This window comes from Ranitomeya variabilis, chromosome 1 (genome assembly GCF_051348905.1).
Source record: "Ranitomeya variabilis isolate aRanVar5 chromosome 1, aRanVar5.hap1, whole genome shotgun sequence".
Taxonomy (NCBI): domain Eukaryota; kingdom Metazoa; phylum Chordata; class Amphibia; order Anura; family Dendrobatidae; genus Ranitomeya; species Ranitomeya variabilis.
Genome location: NC_135232.1, coordinates 510197253 through 510224964, shown reverse-complemented (window position 1 = coordinate 510224964; position 27712 = coordinate 510197253). Strand labels below are relative to the sequence as shown.

Here is a 27712-nt window from a genome sequence, read left to right as displayed (position 1 = left end):
TTTATGCAATTCCGCTGCGTTTTACACCTGCTCCATAATAGGAATCCGCAAGTGAAATCCACACAAAAAACACTGGAAATCCGCGGTAAATCCGCAGGTAAAGCGCAGTGCGTTTTACCTGCAGATTTTTCAAAAACTGCGGAAAAATCCACACAAATCCGCAACGTGAGCACATAGCCTTAGGGTTAGGGTTGGAATTAGGGGTAAGACTAGGGTTAGGGGTGTGTTGGGGTTAGGGTTGTGGTTAGGGTTGGGATTAGAGTTAGGGGTGTGTTGGGGTTAGTGTTGGAGTTAGAATTGAGGGGTTTCCACTTTTTAGGCACATCAGGGGGTCCCCAAACGCGACACGGCGCCACCATTGATTCCAGCCAATCTTGCGTTGAAAAAGTAAAATGGTGCTCTCTCCCTTCCGAGCCCCGACGTGTGCCCAAACAGTGCTTTACCCCCACATATGGGGGTACCAGCGTACTCAGGAGAAACTGATCAACAACTTTTGGGGTCCAATTTCTCCTGTAACCCTTGGGAAAATAAAAAATTGCGGGCTAAAAAATTATTTTTGAGGAAAGAAAAATGATTTTTTATTTTCACGGCTCTGCGTTATAAACTTCTGTGAAGCACTTGGGGGTTCAAAGTGCTCACCACACATCTAGATAAGTTCCCTTGGGGGTTTAGTTTCCAAAATGGGGTCACTTGTGGGGAGTTTCTACTGTTTAGGCACATCAGGGGCTCTGCAAACGCAACGTGATGCCCGCAGAGCATTCCATCAAAGTCTGCATTTCAAAACGTCACTACTTCACTTCCGAGCTCCGGCATGTGCCCAAACAGTGGTTTACCCCCACATATGGGGTATCAACGTACTCAGGAGAAACTGGACAACAACTCTTGGGGTCAAATTTCTCCTGTTACCCTTGGGAAAATAAAAAAATCAGGGCTAAAAAAAATTTTTTGAGGAAAGAAAACGTATTTATTATTTTCACGGCTCTGCGTTATAAACTTCTGTGAAGCACTTGGGGGTTCAAAGTGCTCACCACACATCTAGATTAGTTCCTTGGGAGGTCTAGTTTCCAAAATGGGGTCACTTATGGGGAAGCTCCAATGTTTAGGCACACAGGGGCTCTCCAAACGCGACATGGTGTCCGCTAATGATTGGAGCTAATTTTCCATTCAAAAAGCCAAATGGCGTGCCTTCCTTTCCAAGCCCTGCCGTGCACCCAAACAGTGGTTTACCCCCACATATGGGGTATCATCGTACTCAGGACAAACTGGACAACAACATTTGGGGTCCAATTTCTCCTGTTACCCTTGGGAAAATAAAAAATTCTGGGCTAAAAATCATTTTTGAGGAAAGAAAAATTATTTTTTATTTTCACGGCTCTGCGTTATAAACTTCTGTGAAGCACTTGTTGGTTTAAAGTGCTCACTATGCATCTAGATAAGTTCCTTGGGGGGTCTAGTTTCCAAAATGGGGTCACTTGTGGGGGAGCTCCAATGTTTAGGCACACAGGGGCTCTCCAAACGCGACATGGTGTCCGCTAACGATTGGAGCTAATTTTCCATTCAAAAAGTCAAATGGTGCGCCTTCCCTTCCGAGCCTTGCCATGCGCCCAAACAGTGGTTTACCCCCAGATATGAGGTATCGGCGTACTCAGGAGAAATTGCCCAACAAATTTTAAGATCCATTTTATCCTGTCGCCCATGTAAAAATTAAAAAATTGAGGCTAAAATAATTTTTTTGTGAAAAAAAAAAGTACTTTTTCATTTTTACGGATCAATTTGTGAAGCACCTGAGGGTTTAAAGTGCTCACTATGCATCTAGATAAGTTCCTTGGGGCGTCTAGTTTCCAAAATGGGGTCACTTGTGGGGGAGCAACAATGTTTAGGCACACGGGGGCTCTCCAAACGCGACATGGTGTCCGCTAAAGATTGGAGCCAATTTTTCATTCAAAAAGTCAAATGACGCTCCTTCCCTTCCGAGTTCTGCCGTGCGCCCAAACAGTGGTTTACCCCCACATATGAGGTATCAGCGTACTCAGAACAAATTGGAAAACAACTTTCGTGGTCCAGTTTCTCCTTTTACCCTTGGGAAAATAAAAAAAATGTTGCTAAAAGATCATTTTTGTGACTAAAAATTTAAATGTTCATTTTTTCCTTCCATGTTGCTTCTGCTGCTGTGAAACACCTGAAGGGTTAATAAACTTCTTGAATGTGGTTTTGAGCACCTTGAGGGGTGCAGTTTTTAGAATGGTGTCACTTTTGGGTATTTTCAGCCATATAGAACCCTCAAATTGACTTCAAATGTGAGGTGGTCCCTAAAAAAAATGGTTTTGTAAATTTTGTTGTAAAAATGAGAAATCACTGGTCAAATTTTAACCCTTATAACTTCCTAGCAAAAATTATGTTTCCAAAATTGTGCTGTTGTAAAGTAGACATGTGGGAAATGTTATTTATTAACTATTTTGTGTCACATAACTCTCCGGTTTAACAGAATAAAAATTCAAAATGTGAAAATTGCAAAATTTTCAAAATTTTCGCCAAATTTCCATTTTTTTCACAAATAAACGCAGAAATTATCAACCTAAATTTACCACTAACATGAAGCCCAATATGTCACGAAAAAACAATCTCAGAATCGCTACGATCCGTTGAAGCATTCCCGAGTTATTACCTCATAAAGGGACACTGGTCAGAATTGCAAAAAACGGCAAGGTCATTAAGGCCAAAATAGGCTGGGTCATGAAGGGGTTAAACATATATCCTCTACCTCTTCTTCTGTTGCTGTTATATCTGGTTGACTCTCTATTTGAATTTCTGTCTGATCTTCTGCGATAAGACCATCCTCTGTTGTAATCTCGCCTATAAAAGGGTTTTCCTAAAAAAGGGAACGGCTTCTTACTGTCGCCCGCCTTTTCCAGTAGCTCATCTAGCACCGGTCCAAACAAATGAACACCTTCACAGGGGATGCTACACAGCTTTGATCTGGCTTGTAAGTCTCCTGGCCAACATTTTATCCAAAGTGCTCTACGGGCTGCGTTAGATAAGGCTGAAGACCTTGCGGCCAGCCTAACAGAATCCGCTGATGCATCCGAAAGGAAAGCTGCTGCATCTTGAATTATCGTCATAGAAGATAGAATCTCATTCCTAGGAACCTTATCTTTGAGTTGGTCTTCTAGGTGGCCCAGCCACACCATCAACGACCGGGCTGTGCAAGTGGCCGCAATTGCCGGCCTCAGAGATCCCGCTGATGTTTCCCAAGCACCTTTAAGGAACAGATCGGCTTTCCTAGAAGTTTTTTTGCATGCCTTGGCCACTGCCGCATCCAGTTTCGGGACCTTGTCCCATGAGGATGAAGCCTCCTCCTTGAAAGGATACCTCCTTTTGAATGCTGGTGGAAGCGACCCCTTCCTTTCGGGTTTCTTCCATTTTTTTGTAATCAGCGACTTACTTTTATCCACTACTGGAAAAAACCTTGGGGATTTACGATCTATGCCCTTGAACATTATGTCCTGAATGGAACATTCTGACTGGGTCTCTTCAATCCCCATAGTGTTGTTGACGGCTTTGACTAGGTGATTAATCCTATCCAGTGACAGACAAGCTCGGCTAGATTCTATGTCCTCTGATGATGAAGATGATGGAAGAGAATCCGAGCTCACACCACCCGTGTCTGAATCCACATCTGAGGTTGGGGATGAAATCTCCTTCCTCTTTTTGGAAACTGTCTTCTGAGACCTGGATCTCATGGAATCTCTGACCTCCTGTTTAACCATCTCTCTAAGTGTAGACGTAAGGTCAAGGGCCTCCTCCTCAATTAAATGTTGTATGCAGGATCTGCACAACTTTTTATGTCCATCTGGAAGTGGCTCTGTACACATGGCACACTCCCTATGTTTGGACTTGGAAGCACATTTCCTCCCCTAATAAGGAGAGAGGGAAAATAAGGAGGGACAGCAATCAGAAAGCGTAGATCACTTACCCATCCCTGCAGCGAATGGTACCGTGATTGGGGGGTCCTTCTTAGCCGGAGACTCCTTAAGGCTTGAGGACTTGACTGATTTCTGAGCCCTTTTAGCTCCACCAGCGCGACTACTGCCACTAGACCGCCGCTGGGAGGTCACCTGAGGCTCTTCCAACTCCTGCTGCTGCTGCCTGTCCAGCTGCGGTGCTCCTTCTGGCGATTCCATCACGAAAACGGATCAGGAACACCTTACAGCTGTCATGTGCTGCCTTAAAATATGCCCCCATGGTACCACCCCCGGATGGGGGACAGCAGGATTTCCGGGTGGTGCGTCCAGTACCAAGCGCTGATAGGGCATGCATCCCAGGGTCGCGCCTCCGCCCCCTCCCGAGATCAAGCACGGTCCGGACATCAGGGCGCCGCCATTGACCGGGACGGCGCTACTGCGCATGCCCGGTCGCGTCATCAGGCCGCGCCGCAGCATCCGGAAACGTCACTTCCGGTCGTGACCGCGGCCTTGCAAGCCGACGTGCGACCGAGGATGCCAGCACCGCCCGGAGCAACAAGCGTGCCTGCATCAGGCAGCGAACAGATCTCCAGAGGCCCCAGCAGACACGACCACCGCAAAACACAGCCCCGCATACTTACCAGGTACGTGTGCTGTCCACATCAGAAGTCAGTCTATGCAACCTGAGGCCGCTTCTCACTGCTGTCACCGACACTAGACAGTACCCCTGCCGTGTGGTGCTTCCACAAACTGATCAGGCCGAGAAAGGGGACCCCCGCTACCTGCGCCGGCCTGTCAGGAGTGGGATATATTCTTTATCTTCGACCCTCTTCTTAGGGTCTGCCTGAAGAGGTTCCTTTGTCAGGGACAGGAAACCAACTGACGGGGGAGTGTCTGAGGTTTCCTGTCCCTGAAGGGCGGATCCCCTCTCTCGTGGTGCTGTCATGGCGACTGAATAAATACTCCTTTTTCCTCCTTATACTGACATTTAAGCTAAGTGTACACTAGACACAACCTTTGCAAACAGCAATGGAAGGATTAGGCTTCTTTTACACTTGCAGTGATTTTTGCGGCCCGTTTTTGCGGGCCCTATAGCGGCAATTTTCACGGTATCCCGCAAAGAAAAGCCGCAAAAATCTTGCGCATCACCGTTTTTCTGGTTTCGAATACTAGGAAAAAAGTATTGAAACAAAAAACGTAATTCCGCAAAGATGGCATTCATGGTGCACCACAAAAACAAGCTTCCATTGTTTTTGCTGCCCCATTGATTTTCAATGGGGGCCGTGTCCGTAAGCCGTGAAAAATATCAAGCAGGCCATAAATACGGCGTGCGGCGCTCCGATGAATTTTTGCGGCCCCATAGAAATGTATTGGGGCCGCAAAAACACGGCAAGTGTAAAAGAAGCCTTATATGTATACTAGATGGTGGCCCGATTCTAACGCATCGGGTATTCTAGAATATCTATGTATGTATGTACATAGCAGGCACATAGTATATAGCACAGGCCATGTAGTATATAGCAGACAAATACTTCGTGGCCTGTGCTATATACTATGTGGCTGCAGGCAGCTGGCGAGACCAATCAGCGACGCTGGATTTCCGTTACGGAAGATGGGGACAGAAAGACGATCACAGAAAAAAAGTCCCTAGGGAGCCGCCCCGCTGCCTGTAATACCCACCCAGGGCGGGCGTCAGCACCCGGGCAAGTGGCGGGGCCCTGAGCAGGCAGGGGGCCTACTCGCCGTCGGGGACACTGGCGTGCTATGGTGCCGGCCCCCGTGAGTGGACCCCCCGCCTGCTTCGGGCTCCGGCACTTGCGATACTTACCTCTCCCGGTTCCAGCGCTGCAGCGTCTTCCATCCTCTGACTGTGACGTTCAGGTCAGAGGGCGCGATGACATCACCAGTGTGCGCCCTCTGCCTGAGCAGTCACAGCGCAGAGCAGGAAGACGCTGAGGAGTCCAGAGCAGCGACAAGCAACGAGATGAGCATTTCATTTTTTTTTTCATATTTGGAGCAATATATGGAGATCATCAGTCGGAGCCCAAATATGGAGCATTACATGGGGCCAGTAATATAGGGAGGATCCTATGGGGCCATCAATATAGGGAGCATCTTATGGGGCCAGCGATATAGGGAGCATCTTATGGGGCCAGCGATATAGGGAGCATCCTATGGGTACAGTAATATAGGGAGCATCTTATGGGGCCAATTGTATAAGGAGCATCTTATGGGGCCAATTTAATAGGGAGCATCTTATGGGGCCAATTTTATAGGGAGCATCTTATGGGGCCAATTCTATAGGGAGCATCTTATGGGGCCAATTCTATAGGGAGCATCTTATGGGGCCAATTCCATATGGAGCACAATATGGGGCCAATTCCATATGGAGCACAATATGGGGCCAATTCCATATGGAGCACAATATGGGGCCAATTCCATATGGAGCACAATATGGGGCCAATTCCATATGGAGCACAATATGGGGCCAATTCCATATGGAGCACAATATGGGGCCAATTCCATATGGAGCACAATATGGGGCCAATTCCATATGGAGCACAATATGGGGCCAATTCCATATGGAGCACAATATGGGGCCAATTCCATATGGAGCACAATATGGGGCCAATTCCATATGGAGCACAATATGGGGCCAATTCCATATGGAGCACAATATGGGGCCAATTCCATATGGAGCACAATATGGGGCCAATTCCATATGGAGCACAATATGGGGCCAATTCCATATGGAGCACAATATGGGGCCAATTCCATATGGAGCACAATATGGGGCCAATTCCATATGGAGCACAATATGGGGCCAATTCCATATGGAGCACAATATGGGGCCAATTCCATATGGAGCACAATATGGGGCCAATTCCATATGGAGCACAACATGGGGCCAATTCCATATGGAGCACAACATGGGGCCAATTCCATATGGAGCACAACATGGGGCCAATTCCATATGGAGCAGTATATGGGGCCAATTCCATATGGAGCAGTATATGGGGCCAATTCCATATGGAGCAGTATATGGGGCCAATTCCATATGGAGCAGTATATGGGGCCAATTCCATATGGAGCAGTATATGGGGCCAATTCCATATGGAGCAGTATATGGGGCCAATTCCATATGGAGCAGTATATGGGGCCAATTCCATATGGAGCAGTATATGGGGCCAATTCCATATGGAGCAGTATATTGGGCCAATTCCATATGGAGCAGTATATTGGGCCAATTCCATATGGAGCAGTATATGGGGCCAATAATATATGAAGCATCTTATGGGACTGTTAAAGGGTATTGACTTTTAAGATTGCTACTTCCAATAGGTGGCACTAGAGTTCAATTTGCATAACAATAATGTAAAATACATAAGGATAGAGTGAAAGCGAAAATCTGCATGTTATTATTTGTGCCTTCTCTAGGTTTTTCTATGACTATCTGCATTGTGGCTCTCGACCAACTTTCATAGCGGAATGTGGCTCTCAAGGTAAGAAAGGTTGGGGACCCCTGCCTTAGACAATTATATATATAGATCCTGTTGGGTGCATAAAGTTTTAAGCACGGGGATGTCAAAACAGCTGTTCCCAGTGTAAGTGAAACTGTCCCTCTGCCCCAACGCGCACGTTTTGCCCTGCTTCTTTGGGGCAGAGGGACGGGACTCTCTACGTCTACGGTCTTTCTACGCTACTGGGATCCAGGTAAAAGGAGCTTTGTGTCCCCTGTTTAGGACTCTATTGAAAGTATAAAAATGCGGTTTCACTTACACTGGGAACAGCTCTTTTGACATCCCCATTGTTAGAACTTTATGTACAAAACAGGATATACATATAATCATTTCATTACTTGCTGTTTGCAAAGTAATTGATGCACAAGTATTTATAAAACTATGCCATTGTGGCAAGAGATGTAGCACAGCATATTGATGCATCCCAGTTCCATTACTATTAAAGAGTACCAAATTTCACCTGAAAATGGAGTTCCAATATAAGATAAATTATAATTTCTTGTGATTATTTTTTTCAAGGTTAAGTTGATTGATCAATTGTTTATTCACTGCCTAGCACATAGCACTTTATAAATATATGATATGATTACTATTGGAATACGGTACTTGAAATGTATTTGTTTATTGGCCTGTAGTCTCCTTATGTGAGTGAGCTTTTTATTGAGCATAACAATTTTGGTCACGAAATTACCTTTACCATGTAGCAATTATTAATTTTTGAGTCCCATGTCCCTCATTTTTCTTTCTTGCACTTTTGTTGAATTTTAATCATTTATTTTACGATATTATTAATAAAACAAAACTATTTTAAAATTATCTTGTTTTCTCAGCTACTCCCTTGTCCTGAAGTCACATTTACATCTGGATTTTTTTAAATTAGCATTTTGAGTTTGGGCAGGGTGCTCGTATGGTTATAGGAGTATCATAATAAGTTAGGACTTTAAAATTGGATAATACTTACTAGACTCCGCAACATCGTGCTAATAAGCAGGCAGAGACATTAAGGCTGATGGGCACAGAAGTGAAGACTGGTTGCCATGGATGACTGGACTGGATGCTGAACCAGGGTAGTGGAATAGACTTGTTTATCGCCATTTTGTGTTTCTTATTTCCTTTAATTTGTTTCCTATGTGAGTCTATTGTTTTGATGTGATTTGAAAAACTCAGAATTATACAGTCACTGCACAGAAATGGCTCACACGGTTATGCTCCTTGCAACATATATAATATTTTCTCCATTTCTTTGTGTCTTACACATGTGCAAATTAATTGTGTTCTAAGCCAGTTATGAGTCAGTGCCAGTCAATATAATTTCATAATTTGAGATGTATAAAATATTATTGTATGAACCTGCTCTTAATGTATCTGGTATGGCATACTACTGCCAATGTGTAAAAATATTACAATATTCTGATTGAATGGATACACTATGTTACAACCACTCCCTATAGCTACAGGTGGTGGAGGCATTGTATTCTGCAAAGGATATAACCTTTGCTCTCTGGAGAGTTTTGTTACTATGGCTAACTTTCTAATGAGCAGGTTCTACGCCCTACCTAATGATGATCACAGTTTTTAAAGGTTATCTATTGAAATAATGAATGTAGTGATCCTTGGCAGCAGAGGGAACGGTTTACAAACACACGTGGAAAGAAAAAGGAAAAAAAAGGTAGTTATTGAAACTCTTCCCACCTTCTTGACCCAAACCAAGCATGTAATAGGGTATGTTCTGCCTGAATTTGTGAGTAGACTTTGGAGCTACTTGAAACTAGGTTTTCAAAAGCCAAAAGTCACAAAATGTTTGCACAACTCCAAAAATGTTGTGACTATTCAAAGTGTTTTTCTCCTAAGGATAAAGAAGGAAATAAGTTACAAAGCTTTTCCTATCCTTTGCAATGTTAAACATGCACAACACACAGATACAATCTGTGTGCTGTGTCTTTCATGGGCCCATAGACTTGTTTCGACCCTTGTCATCTGGGCTGCCTGAAAAAATAAATAAATAAATAAAAAAAATAAAAAAAAATGGACGTCTCAGGCTACTTTCACCACTAGCGTCGGTACGTGGCCGTCGCCATGCGTCGGCCCGACGTATGCTGTGAAATAAAAGCACAACTGGGGCAGCGGATGCAGTTTTTCAACGCATCCGCTGCCCCATTGTAATGTCCGGGGAGGAGGGGGCGGAGTTCCGGCCGCGCATGCGCGGTCGGAAATGGCGGACACGACGCACAAAAAAACGTTATATGTAACTTTTTTAATAACAACAACAGGCAACATCATAAAGCCTCAGGGAAATTAAAGCACCATGTAGTGCCGAAAAGACCCACAGCCAAAGCGGCAAACCAACTCCATACAAATAGAAAGGAGTATCAATGGAGCATAAAGGTAGTGCAAAATATGACAAATATTATTAATATAACAGGCATAAAGTGCATAAGTCAATACATAAAAGCAGGATGGTTAAAAGGGAATGAGTCTCCACCAGTGCAAACTGCCACTAAATACATCTCATACACAGTGTCAGAGAAAGGAAAGCAGCCATAAGTGCGCAATAAAGGTCAGCTTGTGAGCGAGAAATATCCCACAGGATAAAAACCTAATCAATGCGGCGCTTACCAATAAACTTGTAACCAGGCAATGTGCACCGGACCGGATCCAGCCAAAGATCCTTGATGCGCGTTTCGCCTACCGCGAGTATCAGCTTTATCAAGGGGAAGTGACTCTGAGTGAAACAAGGACCTTCAAATAGGGCGGATTGTGTACCATGTGACGTGTCACATGTAAGTCCCAGCCAGTAATAGCCGTGTAACCGGCGCATGCGCGCATGGGGCACCCAGCTCCGCGTCAGAGACGGCGTCAGGCATCGCACAGCCGCTATGGGTAAAACAACCCACATCGCATGCGCGAGGCTGAAAAGACACCGCTCCGACGGGGAGCAAGAGAGAATCACACACATATGGAAAGGTACAAAAGAATGGATAAACACATAAATCAAATTGGGATATATGGGGTCTGCAACCTGCAAATGGCACCTATGAATTAATTCTTGGAAAATACAGATATCCAATAGACACCCAGGTTGCAGCATGTAATTCCATAGATACATAGTACATATCCATACATTATACGATGAAATATAAAAGAGTCCATATATAATATATGCTGATGAAAGGGTTGTTTGAAGAAGATGCAAGATGCAATATATATGAAAATTTGAAAGTATGATCCGCTCCCATATGATGTCCAGAACGCCAGAGTAAGGTGAGGAAGGGAATGAAAAAACTAAAATAACAATAAAGAAAAATTAATAATTAATACAAAACAAATTAAAAACAAGAAAGAATCCGGATGAGGGACTCGCAAACCAGGAACAAGCAAATTGGAGATGCAGCAGGTACCAGAGTTATTAGATATTTTGTCCTTATATAGGACAAACATTTTACAAGGTCTAAAGAAAGAATGTATAAATGGTAGACTCATAAAAAGGAGGAGAAACTCAGGGACTCATTGAGCCCTTTTAGAGTCATAGTATCGAGGCGCACGACCCAGGCGGCCTCGCGTTGCGCCAAAACTTTTTTTTATAGTTGCCGCCCCTGACTCCCAAATGGATACATTCTATGCCCCTGACCTGAAGAGTCCCAACATCACAACTGTGGTACTGTTTAACCCCTCTGTGACCTTTGACGTACTATCCCGTCGAGGTGACCTGGGCCTATCTGACCCTCGACGGGATAGTACGTCATAGCCGATCGGCCGCGCTCACGGGGGGAGCGCGGCCGATCGCGGCCGGGTGTCAGCTGACTATCGCAGCTGACATCCGGCACTATGTGCCAGGAGCGGTCACGGACCGCCCCCAGCACATTAACCCCCGGCACACCGCGATCAAACATGATCGCGATGTGCCGGCGGTGCAGGGAAGCATCGCGCAGGGAGGGGGCTCCCTGCGGGCTTCCCTGAGCCCCCCGCAGCAACGCGATGTGATCGCGTTGCTGCGAGGGTCTTACCTCCCTCCCTGCCTGCTCCAGACCCGGATCCAAGATGGCCGCGGATCCGGGTCCTGCAGGGAGGGAGGTGGCTTCACAGAAGCCTGCTCAGAGCAGGCACTGTGAAGCAGCCTGCACTTCAATCAGATCGGTGATCTGTCAGAGTGCTATGCAAACTGGCAGATCACCGATCTGTATTGTCCCCCCCTGGGGCAAAGTAAAAAAGTAAAAAAAAAATTTTCCAAATGTGTAAAAAAAAATAAAAAAAAATATTCCAAAATAATGAAAAAAAAAAAAATATTATTCCCATAAATACATTTCTTTACCTAAATACAAAAACAAAACAATAAAAGTACACATATTTAGTATCGCCGCGTCCGTAACGACCCGACCTATAAAACTGGCCCACTAGTTAACCCCTTCAGTAAACACCGTAAGGAAAAAAAAAAAAAAACGAGGCAAAAAACAACGCTTTATTATCATACCGCCGAACAAAAAGTGGAATAACACGCGATCAAAAAGACAGATATAAATAACCATGGTACCGCTGAAAGCGTCATCTTGTCCCGCAAATAACGAGCCACCATACAGCATCATCAGCAGAAAAATAAAAAAGTTATAGTCCTGAGAATAAAGCGATGCAAAAATAATTATTTTTTCCATAAAATAGTTTTTATCGTATAAAAGCGCCAAAACATAAAAAAATAATATAAATGAGATATCGCTGTAATCGTACTGACCCGAAGAATAAAACTGCTTTATCAATTTTACCAAACGCGGAACGGTATAAACGCCTCCCCCAAAAGAAATTCATGAATAGCTGGTTTTTGGTCATTCTGCCTCACAAAAATCGGAATAAAAAGCGATCAAAAAATGTGACGTGCCCAAAAATGTTACCAATAAAAACGTCAACTCGTCCCGCAAAAAACAAGACCTCACATGACTCTGTGGACCAAAATATGGAAAATTTATAGCTCTCAAAATGTGGTAACGCAAAAAATATTTTTTGCAATAAAAAGCGTCTTTTAGTGTGTGACGGCTGCCAATCATAAAAATCCGCTAAAAAACCCGCTATAAAAGTAAATCAAACCCCCCTTCATCACCCCCTTAGTTAGGGAAAAATTAAAAAAAAGTATTTATTTCCATTTTCCCATTAGGGCTAGGGTTAGGGCTAGGGTTGGGGCTAGGGTTAAGGCTACAGTTAGGGTTGGGGCTAAAGTTAGGGTTAGGGTTGGGGCTAAAGTTACGGTTAGGGTTTAGATTACATTTACGGTTGGGAATAGGGTTGGGATTAGGGTTAGGGGTGTGTCAGGGTTAGAGGTGTGGTTAGGGTTACTGTTGGGATTAGGGTTAGGGGTGTGTTTGGATTAGGGTTTCAGTTATAATTGGGGGGTTTCCACTGTTTAGGCACATCAGGGGCTCTCCAAACGCGACATGGCGTCCGATCTCAATTCCAGCCAATTCTGCGTTGAAAAAGTAAAACAGTGCTCCTTCCCTTCCGAGCTCTCCCGTGTGCCCAAACAGGGGTTTACCCCAACATATGGGGTATCAGCGTACTCAGGACAAATAGGACAACAACCTTTGGGGTCCAATTTCTCCTGTTACCCCTAGGAAAATACAAAACTGGGGGCTGAAAAATAATTTTTGTGGGAAAAAAAAAGATTTTTTATTTTCACGGCTCTGCGTTATAAACTGTAGTGAAACACTTGGGGGTTCAAAGTTCTTACAACACATCTAGATAAGTTCCTTGGGGGTTCTAGTTTCCAAAATGGGGTCACTTGTGCGGGGCTTCTACTGTTTAGGTACATTAGGGGCTCTGCAAACGCAATGTGACGCCTGCAGACCATTCCATCTAAGTCTGCATTCCAAATGGCGCTCCTTCCCTTCCGAGCCCTCCCATGCATCCAAACGGTGGTTCCCCCCACATATGGGGTATCAGCGCACTCAGGACAAATTGGACAACAACTTTTGGGGTCCAATTTCTCCTGTTACCCTCGGGAAAATACAAAACTGGGGGCTGAAAAATAATTTTTGTGGGAAAAAATTTTTGTTTTATTTTTACGGCTCTGCATTATAAACTTCTGTGAAGCCCTTGGTGGGTCAAAGCGCTCACCACACATCTAGATAAGTTCCTTAGGGGGTCTACTTTCCAACATGGTGTCACTTGTGGGGGGTTTCTACTGTTTAGGTACATTAGGGGCTCTGCAAACGCAATGTGACGCCTGTAACCATTCCATCTAAGTCTGCATTCCAAATGGCGCTCCTTCACTTCCGAGCCCTTCCATGCGTCCAAACGGTGGTTTCCCCCCACATATGGGGTATCAGCGCACTCAGGACAACTTGGACAACAGATTTTGGGGTCCAATTTCTCCTGCTACCCTCGGGAAAATACAAAACTGGGGGCTAAAAAAATAATTTTTGTGGGAAAAAATTTTCGTTTTATTTTTACGGCTCTGCATTATTAACTTCTGTGAAGCCCTTGGTGGGTCAAAGCGCTCACCACACATCTAGATAAGTTCCTTAGGGGGTCTACTTTCCAACATGGTGTCACTTGTGGGGGGTTTCTACTGTTTAGGTACATTAGGGGCTCTGCAAACGCAATGTGACGCCTGTAACCATTCCATCTAAGTCTGCATTCCAAATGGCGCTCCTTCACTTCCGAGCCCTTCCATGCGTCCAAACGGTGGTTTCCCCCCACATATGGGGTATCAGCGCACTCAGGACAACTTGGACAACAGATTTTGGGGTCCAATTTCTCCTGCTACCCTCGGGAAAATACAAAACTGGGGGCTAAAAAAATAATTTTTGTGGGAAAAAATTTTCGTTTTATTTTTACGGCTCTGCATTATTAACTTCTGTGAAGCCCTTGGTGGGTCAAAGCGCTCACCACACATCTAGATAAGTTCCTTAGGGGGTCTACTTTCCAACATGGTGTCACTTGTGGGGGGTTTCTACTGTTTAGGTACATTAGGGGCTCTGCAAACGCAATGTGACGCCTGTAACCATTCCATCTAAGTCTGCATTCCAAATGGCGCTCCTTCACTTCCGAGCCCTTCCATGCGTCCAAACGGTGGTTTCCCCCCACATATGGGGTATCAGCGCACTCAGGACAACTTGGACAACAGATTTTGGGGTCCAATTTCTCCTGCTACCCTCGGGAAAATACAAAACTGGGGGCTAAAAAAATAATTTTTGTGGGAAAAAATTTTCATTTTATTTTTACGGCTCTGCATTATTAACTTCTGTGAAGCCCTTGGTGGGTCAAAGCGCTCACCACACATCTAGATAAGTTCCTTAGGGGGTCTAATTTCCAACATGGTGTCACTTGTGGGGGGTTTCTACTGTTTAGGTACATTAGGGGCTCTGCAAACGCAATGTGACGCCTGCAGACCATTCCATCTAAGTCTGCATTCCAAATGGCGCTCCTTCCTTTCCGAGCCCTCCCATGCGCCCAAACAGTGGTTCTCCCCACATATGGTATATCATCGCACTCAGGACAACTTGGACAACAGATTTTGGGGTCCAATTTCTCCTGCTACCCTCGGGAAAATACAAAACTGGGGGCTAAAAAAATAATTTTTGTGGGAAAAAATTTTTGTTTTATTTTTACGGCTCTGCATTATTAACTTCTGTGAAGCCCTTGGTGGGTCAAAGCGCTCAAAACACATCTAGATAAGTTCCTTAGGGGGTCTACTTTCCAAAATGGTGTCACTTGTGGGGGGTTTCAATGTTTAGGCACATCAGGGGCTCCCCAAACGCAACATGGCGTCCCATCTCAATTCCAGTCAATTTTGCATTGAAAAGTCAAACGGTGCTACTTCCCTTCCGAGCTCTCCCATGCGCCCAAACAGTGGTTTATCGCCACATATGGGGTATCAGCGTACTCAGGACAAATTGTACAACAACTTTTGGGGTCCAATTTCTTCTCTTACCCTTGGGAAAATAAAAAATTGGGGGCGAAAAATAATTTTTGTGAAAAATATGATTTTTTATTTTTACGGTTCTGCATTATAAACTTCTGTGAAGTACTTGGTGGGTCAAAGTGCTCACCACACCTCTAGATAAGTTCCTTAGGGGGTCTACTTTCCAAAATGGTATCACTTGTGGGGGGTTTCAATGTTTAGGCACATCAGGGGCTCCCCAAACGCAACATGGCGTCCCATCTCAATTCCAGTCAATTTTGCATTGAAAAGTCAAATGGCGCTCCTTCGCTTCCGAGCTCTGTCATGCGCCCAAACAGTGGTTTACCCCCACATATGGGGTATCGGCGTACTCAGGACAAATTGTACAACAACTTTTGGGGTCCATTTTCTCCTGTTACCCTTGGTAAAATAAAACAAATTGGAGCTGAAGTAAATTTTTTGTGAAAAAAAGTTAAATGTTCATTTTTATTTAAACATTCCAAAAATTCCTGTGAAGCACCAGAAGGGTTAATAAACTTCTTGAATATGGTTTTGAGCACCTTGAGGGGTGCAGTTTTTAGAATGGTGTCACACATGGGTATTTTCTATCATATAGACCCCTCAAAATGACTTCAAATGAGATGTGGTCCCTAAAAAAAAATGGTGTTGTAAAAATGAGAAATTGCTGGTCAACTTTTAACCCTTATAACTCCCTAACAAAAAAAAATTTTGGTTCCAAAATTGTGCTGATGTAAAGTAGACATGTGGGAAATGTTACTTATTAAGTATTTTGCATGACATATCTCTGTGATTTAAGGGCATAAAAATTCAAAGTTGGAAAATTGCAAAATTTTCAAAATTTTCGCCAAATTTCCATTTTTTCTGCAAATAAACGCAGGTAATATCAAAGAAATGTTACCACTATCATGAAGTACAATATGTCACGAGAAAACAATGTCAGAATCGCCAAGCTCCGTTGAAGCGTTCCAGAGTTATAACCTCATAAAGGGACAGTGGTCAGAATTGTAAAAATTGGCCCGGTCATTAACGTGCAAACCACCCTTGGGGGTGAAGGGGTTAAAGTGTCGGGGAAGTGTCTTTGTGCCGACGGTCCACCAAAACACGACGCATCCGTCGCAATTCACGCAAGAACACCGCAGGTGACCTGCCAGTGAGCTCAGGTGCAGATTTGGTCAGGATTTTACCTCCATAAAATCCTGGTGCAATCCTGAACGTGGACACATACCCTTAGAAAACAAGTGCAAACTTAGGTCGTTTGTGCGTTTTACAGCAGTGTATGGCTCCGCAAGGTCCAGAGTCCTGTTTTTATTTGAGATTCAGATGTAATCCCCAGTTATAATGTAGAAACGCAATGTGACAAAGGCCTTCCAAGACTGCAGCATTGCTACGTAACACCTTCCATTCTGCGATTATTAGCACTATCCGCACAACAAATAAGCGGTACACGTGACTGACGCCATGGGGCCAAGTTTAACCCCCTCCATCATGTAAATGGCATCCTATACGAGGCGAGAGATTGGCTTTCTCGACAGAAATGGCCAGCAGAATGAAGGCTGCGCCATGGCTCTGATACATATGCCAATGGCATGAGTGGGACCTTATGGACTAAGTTGCAACACGTTGCCCCATGGTGCTGGAGGCTTACACAGACAGAATTACACAGCACTAATGACAAAATAGAAAGCAGGGTTCACATAAAGTAATGTAAGCCTCGGCCATTCCAGCTGAAGGAGATAAAAGCCGCAAGTGGCCACATTCTGTTCACAGCATGCGACTATAGCCATAGATTCCAACAGAACAGGTCTCGCCTCAGAGCCATTATTTTTATCCAGTCTGTCTCACACTCACTTTTTATCCACGGTCACGGTTTCCATTACTCGGATATTATCAGGCGCCTTTTACCTCACGTCTGCACTAGATACTAAAGATAACCAGCACTTCTCACTAGTCTATGGGGCAGCTCTCTCTGACCGCGGCTTCTGATTGTTACTTCATGGTTTCCCTCTAGTTCACTTTTCCTCATCGACCCCCTTCGTTTTCCCGCCCTCACTGACCCCCTCGGAATCAGGACCGTTGCGCGTACCTGGATCGTGCAGGTGCCGACATTGGAGAAGAAACAGAAGTCTTGTGGTGAGGGGAGGAGAATGCCACGGCACGTTACAATGCCGAGCAGCCAGGAAGGAAGGATGTGAGGTGAAAAGAGTCAGTGGTGACAAGGGCTCAACCTTTCCCCTGCCTTGTACTTGTAATTCCCTTGCGCCTTTCCTCGTCTCACTGGATACCTTTCCGCGCAGTGCCGGTTGTGAATAACCCATACGGTTTTTCCTAAAAATCCAGCTTTCTTAATTTGCAGAGACTTTGATACACTTTATCATGTGATAAAAATGTGGCCGCTTTCCACAAATCTACTCATGGCACCGCAGATACTGTTTTCTTTATTTTTTTTATCGGTGCCTCTCAAGAGTCAGAACTTTTATAGTTTTCAATATATTTTTCAACATGGTCATACATGGGCTTATTTTTATTTATTTTAAAGACAAGTTGTCATATTTAATATCGGTATTTCATTTCCTAATAATCTGAATACATAGGGAAAAAATCCTGTGAGGTGCAGCGTTTTTTGCAAAAAAAAAACCAACAACAATGAAACCCATTTATTTGTGTTTACCTACCATAATTTCTTGGTATCGTCTCATGGGCACGGTAGTATTTTTTTTTAACTTTCACTTATTAAAAAAAACTAAACAATCCTTTTGTTTCTCCCCATTCTAAACATAGTCTAATTAAATTAGCGATTTGTGTTTAGGATGCAGTCATATGGCTGTATAAATTGGACCAAGATCAGAATGTAGTGCATTGACTGGCCCGCGGCTGTCCCGACCTGAGCATAACAACGCCATAGAAATACATTAAGATTTTGCTTTTGGGTTGGGAGAGTCGCCAACCAGTCCGTGCACTGCGTTCTGATCTCGGTCCAATTTATACGGCTGTGTGAGTGTGCCCTTAATCCATTCGCAACATGCACTGTACTATTACGGCGCTGCTATTTCCCGTCACCACTTTGCATTGCGCGGTGACCGGGTTAAAATAGCTGCTGTCCCTGACAGTTAATAAAGTTAATAAAAGAAAAAAAATAAGTAACATGCTGTCATCAGTGCTGTGTGACACAGCATCAATCACAGCTGTCACAATGGGTGGGGTTATTGCGACGTCACCTCGCCTCATTAACCCCTTTGGCGCTGATTGGCCAGAAACTATTCAGCCAATCAGTGCCAAAGGGGTTAATCTAAAATAACGATCACCGCCCTGCACTCCATCTTTGTCTCAGATTTGGCATGCAGAGCTGTTCTCTAGCCCCTCTGTATCACCTGAGTAAAAGATTAATTGGTGGCCAGTGTGATCTCCTGCTTCAGTGTCCTACTCCAAAGTGATCCTCCTGTGATCTGTGCAGTGCTGTGCTGCCTGCTGTGTGACTCCTCTGTGATCACAGCGGCAGCACCTCCCCATCCCTGTGCCAGTCCCCTTTCCCCCACCCCTCTCGGGCAGTGTGAACTGGGGTCTGTTCTTGGTGACTCCAGGCTCCTAGGTGCTGCCGTGCCACAGGTAATTAGGGGCAAAGTCCTTGTAGAACAATACCCTCCGGTTCTGCTCTGTGTTTTATAATCTACAAAAGCCTCGGGTTCCCGATACCCGGATTCTTGCGCTGATACTCTTCAGAGGCCTGCTCATGGCCTCCTGGTGCTTTCACTTTCTTCTCTGTGCTCCACTCCTGTCTGTCCTCGCAGACAGACTTCTGCTACAAACTGAGCTGTCTCCGCCTCCAAACCAAGATCTTTATTCAGGGAAGCTGCCTTAAAACAGGGCTTGGAGCTCCCCCTCCTGGCCTGGAAGTGGAAGATGTTGTGTGTGTGTGTGTGTAAACCTACCAAAGGAAATATCACTTATCTCCAGACATAGCACTATCCTCCCCGTGAGGAAGACCGCACAACTGTGGTACCCGAACTCCTGGGGTGCCACATTTCTCCCCTACCTCCCACCTCCCCCCGTTAAATCCAGTACTCCTGGACTGGGAAAAGAGAATAACAAAAATACAAGTTAAACAATGCAAACAATTTTGACAAACATTTGAACAATTATAAACTTCGGCCTCCCTTTATGGGCGGTAAGGACACTTGAACGTTGCAAAAACAAGTCTATAAAAGTTCATCCGGTATTGTCTTTGGTCAGATGAAACAAACAAAGGCTGTACCCACGCCATAAATGGGCAGAACCAGTGTGCACCATGAGGGTGCCAAACTATTTACAATGAAAGTTTTTGGTAAGCATTGTCCATTACAGCAATGTCCATTTTAAACCTGTAACAAAGATAAGCAAGAAATTCAAACAAATAACAGCAGTTATTGACATTTTTAGTCCCTGTAAGGAGCTGGGATTTGACCTTTGGTACTACGAGTAGGCCTGCGTAGTTCCTGATCTAACATGTCTGCTGCTACTGTAGTGGACCCACTAGTGTGTGTACTATCTGTAGGCCTGCATTGTGTAGGTAAATTGGACAAGAGTCTGCGTCTTCTTAGATTTACCATAGGTCTAACAGATTCACCAATAGCAGAGGGTGGATTTTCTGGTTCCACTGCTGGGGTGACATTTGCGGCTTGAACCCGTTGGTGCAGAGTCTCTTCTAGTTCAGAATGGTCTGGCATCACATCTTGTTCTGGTATTTCCAGCTGGGGAAAAGTCAAGACAGGTATCACGATGGTCAGATGTACGTGAGTCCAAGACTGGGGAAAATCTCCAAGAACAGTGTGAATCTTCTTTTCCTCTGGTTCCATGGGTGGAGATGTCCCTGGGTCTGTCTCTCTGTTCCTCAATTTATCAGTGCATATTTTGAGATGGTCTCTGGATACTGCCATCGAAGTTCCTCCTCCATCTTTACTGATAAGGCAGACTTTCGTGTTGTCAAAGTTGGAAGGTAGAATAGTGTAAGGTTCTGCTTCCCACTGGTCATCAAGTTTGTGTAATCTCCTTTTACGTTTGAGCACTTGCTCACCTGGTGACAAGGGACTTGCAGGAGCATGTTGATTAAAGTCTCTTTCTTGCTTTTGTCTGGCTTGTGCTAAACTTCTCTACGCATTCTTGCACTTGGCTGTACTTTTATTTTCTCTCAGTTTCCCAATCAGTGTCTGGTGAGATATCTTCTGGGGTTAAGAGTCCCATGTGGAGATCGACAGGTAGTTGACTGGACCTTATCCTCATTAAGTATGCTGGTGTACAGTTGGTGGAATTTACTGTGACATGGTTGTATAAGTCTACCAAGTCTGGTAACTTTTCTGGCCATAAGTTCCTTTCGTGTGAAGGCAATGTCTTCAGGAGATCAATCACTATCTGATTCATTTTCTCACACATTCCATTTGTTTGTGGGTGATATGGAGTTGTTCTGATCTTTTTACATCCGTACAGGTGGCAGAATTCCTGGAATACCTCCGCTTCAAAGGCTGGACCTTGGTCAGTGAGCACCTTCTTAGGGTATCCATGGGGTCTACAGAAGTATTGTTGGAAGGCTTGGGCTGCTGTCTTGGCTGTCTGATCCTTGACAGGTACAACCACCAGGAATCTGGAGTAGTGATCCAAAATAGTCAAAGCGTAGACATAGCCTAACCGGCTTGGGTTTAGCTTCACATGGTCTGAGGCCACTAATTCAAGTGGCTTTTTGGTGAATATGGGCTGTAGGGGAGGCCTTTGGCTGTCACGGTCCTTTCTGCACAGACTACATGGGCCATACTCACGGCACCACTTTTCAATGGTTTTTCTCATGCCAGGCCAGTAGAATATTCCACGTAACAGGATCTCCAATTTCTTCCATCCAAAGTGTCCTGCTCCGTCGTAGTACGCTTCTAGAACCATGGCGCATCTCATCTTGGGACCACTATCTGCCAGACTAGCTCATGTGGGCGTATGCAGCGCCCCAGAGTCCTGGTCGTGGCAGTACTGTTGCTCCGCCACTAAGGGGGGCTATGGTACGTCTGATGGCACTGAAGGAGTTCATCTGACCAGGTATCACAGACACCAATACATTTCACAGTCTGGCCTCCAGGGGGAGCTAAGGGCACTATGCATTAGGCCACTTCTCACAGTCTGGTAAAACTGGGGGTTGGATAGGAAGTTAGATCAGAAAGCTGACTGGGTTGGAACCAGGCAACACCTTGTGGCAGAGGGTGTTGTAGGGGAAGATTCAGAGGGGTCCCTGTCAGGCGTGGGATCCAGACAGAGGCCTAGCAACCAGAGAGAACGTTACGGGACCGCGCCTGCACGATATAGCGGCGGTACCCCAAGAAAGGACAAGAAGCGAGGTTTATTGTGCTGAGTGAGAAACGAGATCAACGCAACAAGGAGAATACCAGTAGGAGTCGTGCTGTAAGACGAGGCAACATCCTACTGAGGCGCGTAACCGGTGGCCGGAACGCCGAGGAAGTATAGAGCTCCAGGCCAAACTTCAAACCTACGGCAGGACAGTCAGTTATAATCGGGCTGTCTCTCCCAATTGACCTAGGAAGACACAGGGGGGTAACAACAGGAGTGGGGCGACGCTAGAGTCCCGGAAGAGCTCCGAGCCTCCCCGTCATATGGGTGCGTCCTAACCATAAGATCTGGGGGACGTGGAAGAACATCAGAATTGAGTTGTGAGGGAACACGAGAAACAGACACAACAGTTGTGGGGCCTATCCCGTGAGCACAGCAGGGGAGGACCGCAACACACAAGCGCTAGAAGGTAGGCACAGATTTCCACCTGCAAAGGGAACTCTGGAGGTGCCATCGGACCGGCCGGACTTGCGCAGCCTGGTTAACCGTATTCCGGACTGAGGATCCTGAAGCCTTCAGTAAAGAGGTAAAGAGACTGCAACCTGGTGTCCTCGTTATTTACCGCGACCGGCACTTCACCGTACCATAACGACATCCCATACCTCCACCTTCATTGTACGCCCCTCAGCAGGGTCACGGACCGGGTCTAGCCACCGTGACAACTCCAGAACAGAGACTCAGAGACCCGGTACCGGGTACCCCTCGGCCCTGCGACAGTGGGGGCGCTGCAAACTTGGCGTCACGAACAGGATCTACTTAAGCCTGAAGAATCAGGTCATGTGTGCCTTGGAACTGTGATTTATTATACTTGGACTGTGACTTATTGCAAAGACTGTGGATTGCCATTTGCCGCCAAAACCAGCCGCCATTACAGCGCTAGGGAGAGCGCAGGAGAAGAAGAAGGGCGTGGAGTAGGCGTGGACCAGCTGAAGAGCGCGAAAGACAATGGCCGCCCAGTCTAAATATTTCTGCACTGTGAGGACGTGTCCGTCAGCAGCCGAGATCCGCCTCCTGATTCTCAATGGTGGGCAGAGACAGAGAAAACGAAACCGCCCACGAAGGAGAGAGCGGGAAAAAGACCAGGAAGCGACCCATGCGGAGGACGCCATGACGAGTCGCTCAGACCAGGAATGCGGGGTTGAAGCCGAAGACTTCCCCAGCCACCCGGACGAGCACAGTGGCCAGCTCTCCGTGATCGGGACCGGTCTCCTGCAAATGGAGATGGAGGGCCTGATCGAACAACTCCTCCAGCTACGGACGGAGACGCCAGCGGAGAACCTTCTAACGCCGGACCTTACGTTGCTGCAGGAACCCCAGCCGACGCTCCCATTGACCATACCACCAGCGGAGCCGACCGAGGAGGAAGGGCACACACCGACTGGTGAGTCCGCCGACCCTGTCCCGCTGGCTGAGGGTCTGTTGATAGGCCCCGTCGCGGAACCCCCTCTCCCTGGGACCCATAGACTTCAGCACTTGTTGCCGTGGGAGGAGGCAACGGGTATGGAACACCTCTTGAAAGCCCCGATTCCACCAATTACCCCGCTGAGTGAGGTCCATGCGGAGCGTACAGTATGCCGCTTGGTGAACCTAGGACCCAACCTCATGGGGTTCCCCAGGGTGAAGACACAGGAAGGGGAGATGGTACAGGCCCTGAGCTGGGAGGAATACCAGGTCCAGCTGGAACAGCAGTGGGAGGAGAGAGAAAGGGCGTACCAGGTTGGGCTAGAGGCCTACCACCAAAAGGACTTGGCGGTCAAGGACCGGGCCCACAAGGACCCCATCGCTCACCAGGCCCCGCGCAGGCAGGGCACCGTTGTCGCCTTCAAGCTCCACGGAGGCTGGGGCTTTATCAAAGAGCCGGGCCTGTACGCCGAAGTCTTTGTTAACCGACGAGATGTGGAGTCTCATCTCAGAGAGGGCCACCCAGACCGGGATCTCTACCCGGGGGACGAAGTTATTTACACCAGGCACTTTGGGGAAAAGGGGTGGTTCGCCCTGAATGTCCACAAGAAGCAGAGCCCCGTGACACCCCCGACTAAGGTGCCAGTGAAGCTGACCCCCGTAGCAAAGGTGCCCCCTCGTGGTCAGCCCATGATCATCACCAAGACCACCGAGGTCACTCCGACGTACACCGTCATCAAAACCACGACCTGCAACATTGTCACCTCAACCACTGTCGTGGCCAAGGGGGCGTCCTCCCAGGTGGTCGGTGCTCCAGCTGCCCCAGAACGGAAGACAGTGGGTACGCAGACCCCCAGATGGGACAGTACTCCCCCTTACGCAGTACCAGGCGGCGGGCAATATCCAAAGGGGTTGCCTCCGCCGGTGCTGCCCCCTGACTGGTTCAAGTAAATGTCCTGATCTTCTGAACATGTATATAGTTAACTGTTTGTGCTTCTAATGTTTTTGCTGCTACAACCCGATCAGGGTTAACTCTTAAAAGGATCCCTTTGTTTACCCGGGATCCCTTCTTCTGCTTTTTGTTTTTGTTTCCTGTTTATTCATCATTGAAAGAACTGCTGAATCATGAACAATGCATGATTACAAACTTTTTGTACATAGTTTGCACCTTCTTAAAGGTGCTCTCTACTGGTTTTACACAAGGAAAGGACTCTTTGCGAAGACACTGGTCTTGGAACCAGCACCGGAGTCCTTACTGCGAACAGACTTGCAGCTTGAGAAGTTGCACTACCTCATAGAGACTTGGTCCCCTCTTAAAGGGGCTGTTCACATATTGCACTTATGAGCAGTGTTGCCTTAAGATGGTTAAATGGCAATAATGTCTTGAAAGAAGAAGTTAAATGTAGCTAACTAGTTGATTGTGAGAAATGTTTAATGATGTTGATAGAAGAATGAGGACAGAAAGTGAACCCGTACGGGGTTAGTCAGTGAGTCCTCCTAGGAGCCATACAGAGATGGCTCAGTAATCCTGAACTGAAAGATGGATGATAAGTTCTATACCGTGTATAGTAGTAGAAAGGCAGTAGGCCCGGGCGGAAAGGGGCGGTCCTGTAACAGAAAGGAGAGGCAGTAGGCCTGGAGCGGATAGGACATGCGGTCCTGCAGATGTAAAGAAGGAGAATGCAGAAAAGTTGATTAGCCTTATAATGTTTTATAAGAAGGTCTTTAGTGGATTCAGCGAGTACGTCCTTAAAGGCACAGTTAAATTATTGTTCGAAAATTTGCACTTAGTAGAATACCCGGTTGGGTAAAAGAAGTTATTTATAGTATGTTACTTAAATATTTAACCATGTTTGTAATGTTCAAGTGTCCTCACCTCCCATAAAGGGAAGCTCTGTTAAAGTTTACTTGTTATTGCATTTCAAAAATTGTATGTCTTTTTGCTGACATGTATTGTTGTTTTCTTCCCAGTCCAGGAGTACTGGATTTAACCGGGGGGGAGTGCAGCGCCCCAGAGTCCTGGTCGTTGCAGTACTGTTGCTCTGCCACTAAGGGGGGCTATGGTACGTCTGATGGCACTGAAGGAGTTCATCTGACCAGGTATCACAGACACCAATACATTTCACAGCCTTGCCTCCAGGGGGAGCTAAGGGCACTATGCATTAGGCCACTCCTCACAGTCTGGTAAAACTGGGGGTTGGATAGGAAGTTAGATCAGAAAGCTGACTGGGTTGGAACCAGGCAACACCTTGTGGCAGAGGGTGTTGTAGGGGAAGATTCAGAGGGGTCCCTGTCAGGGGTGGGATCCTGACAGAGGCCTAGCAACCAGAGAGAACGTTACGGGACCGCGCCTGCACGATATAGCGGGGGTACCCCAAGAAAAGACAAGAAGCGAGGTTTATTGTGCTGAGTGAGAAACGAGATCAACGCAACAAGGAGAATACCAGTAGGAGTCGTGCTGTAAGACGAGGCAACATCCTACTGAGGCGCGTAACCGGTGGCCGGAACGCCGAGGAAGTATAGAGCTCCAGGCCAAACTTCAAACCTACGGCAGGACAGTCAGTTATAGTCGGGCTGTCTCTCCCAATTGACCTAGGAAGACACAGGGGGGTAACAACAGGAGTGGGGCGACGCTAGAGTCCCGGAAGAGCTCCGAGCCTCCCCGTCATACGGGTGCGTCCTAACCATAAGATCTGGGGGACGTGGAAGAACATCAGAATTGAGTTGTGAGGGAACACGAGAAACAGACACAACAGTTGTGGGGCCTATCCCGTGAGCACAGCAGGGGAGGACCGCAACACACAAGCGCTAGAAGGTAGGCACAGATTTCCACCTGCAAAGGGAACTCTGGAGGTGCCATCGGACCGGCCGGACTTGCGCAGCCTGGTTAACCGTATTCCGGACTGAGGATCCTGAAGCCTTCAGTAAAGAGGTAAAGAGACTGCAACCTGGTGTCCTCGTTATTTACCGCGACCGGCACTTCACCGTACCATAACGACATCCCATACCTCCACCTTCATTGTACGCCCCTCAGCAGGGTCACGGACCGGGTCTAGCCACCATGACAACTCCAGAACAGAGACTCAGAGACCCGGTACCGGGTACCCCTCGGCCCTGCGACAGTGGGGGCGCTGCACGTAGATCAATGTTTCTTCTGCACAGCTTACCATCGTAGATGAATAGTTTACCTTTTTCCTTCCAGAGTCGCTGTGTCTCTTGTGGATCATCTGGACCAGGGTGTGAGTCTGCCTCTGTCAGCAGTTCTTTCACCAGACGGATTGCGGGGTCGCTATCCTGCATTTCTGCCCATCCATGGTAGGGCAACCGATTCAGCGTGGCTTCGCGTTTGTTTTTCCGTCTGTTTCTCACGTAATGAGAGTATTGAGTCGCTCCAGGGCGATGGAACGCTGGCAGCTCTACTTCAAGTTGTTCTGGATCCTCTCCCACGTCTGGTAGGTTGGGCATTCTGGACAACGCATCTGCGTTGGCATTCTTGTGCCCTGCACTGTATTTGATGGTGAAGTTGTAATTGGACAACCGAGCCATCCATCGCTGCTCCAAACCACCGAGTTTTGCAGTCTCTAAATGGGTCAGCGGGTTGTTATCCGTGTAGACTGTAAATTTTGCAGAGGCTAGTAGTGTTGAACATTCCGATACCACAAGTATCAGGTATCGGCCGATATTTGCGGTATCGGAATTCCGATACCGAGTTCCGATACTTTCAGTATATCGGATACCGGAATCGGAAGTTCCCATAATTCACAGAGCCAGAATTCAGCCAATGAGGACTAATTAAAAGTGTGGGCACATCCTGTTCTGCATGGTAGGCATGTAACTACTGGCATGGCTGTGATTGGCTGCTGAAATGATGTCATGATGCACTATAAAAGTCGCCGCCTCCATTTTGGGTTCACTCTGCTGTGTATTTAGTTAGGGACAGGACGCTGTGTCCTGACTGAGGGCCAGTTTAGAGATAGTGATTTGCTTCATTGTGCTTTACCCAGGCTAATATAGCAACCGCTGTGTGAGAACCTTTTTTTGCCTTGCAGCGCTGTTCACGGCTGTCTGCAAGGTGTCTGTGTGAGTGCAGCTCACTCTATAGTCCGGTCTACAGCCACTGCTAGTTGTAGTCAGCTCAGGGTGCGTCACTGCCTCATACCGTTCCATTGTCCATTTTTCAAATAGTGCAACCTGCTGCACATTTTTTCAAATTTATCCTATTAATGGCTTTCCATCCGTATCCTGCAATATTGTGGAAAAACACTATATAGGATTACATAGAGGAGGTTTTTTTGGCCATGCAGCGCCGTTTACGGCTGTCTGCACAATCTCCGTGTGAGTGCAGCTCACTCTGTACTCTGTTCTGCCGCCACAGCTGGTTGTAGTCAGCTCAGGGTGCGTCACTGCCTCATACCGTTCCATTGTCCGTCTTTCAAATAGTGCAGCCTGCTGCACATTTTTTTCAAATTTATCCTATTAGTGGCTTTCCATCCGTATCCTGCTAGATTGTGGAAAAACACTATATAGGATTACATAGAGGAGCTTTTTTTGGCCTTGCGGCGCTG

General features: G+C 46.4%; 1 protein-coding gene across 2 annotated transcripts in view; it reads right to left on the bottom strand.

Moving 5' to 3' along the window:
* B3GNT3 (UDP-GlcNAc:betaGal beta-1,3-N-acetylglucosaminyltransferase 3) overlaps positions 1 to 17708 on the bottom strand; it is a 72250-nt gene extending 54542 nt beyond the window's left edge. The window contains exon 1 of one of the 2 annotated variants that reach the window (XM_077253265.1): positions 17473 to 17708. The gene's annotated coding sequence lies outside the window, so the exon portion shown is untranslated. Of the gene's footprint in view, positions 1 to 17237; positions 17432 to 17472 lie in introns of those variants that run through there. The other variant, XM_077253286.1, reaches the window with a different exon arrangement.
* Positions 17709 to 27712: the final 10004 nt, after the last annotated feature.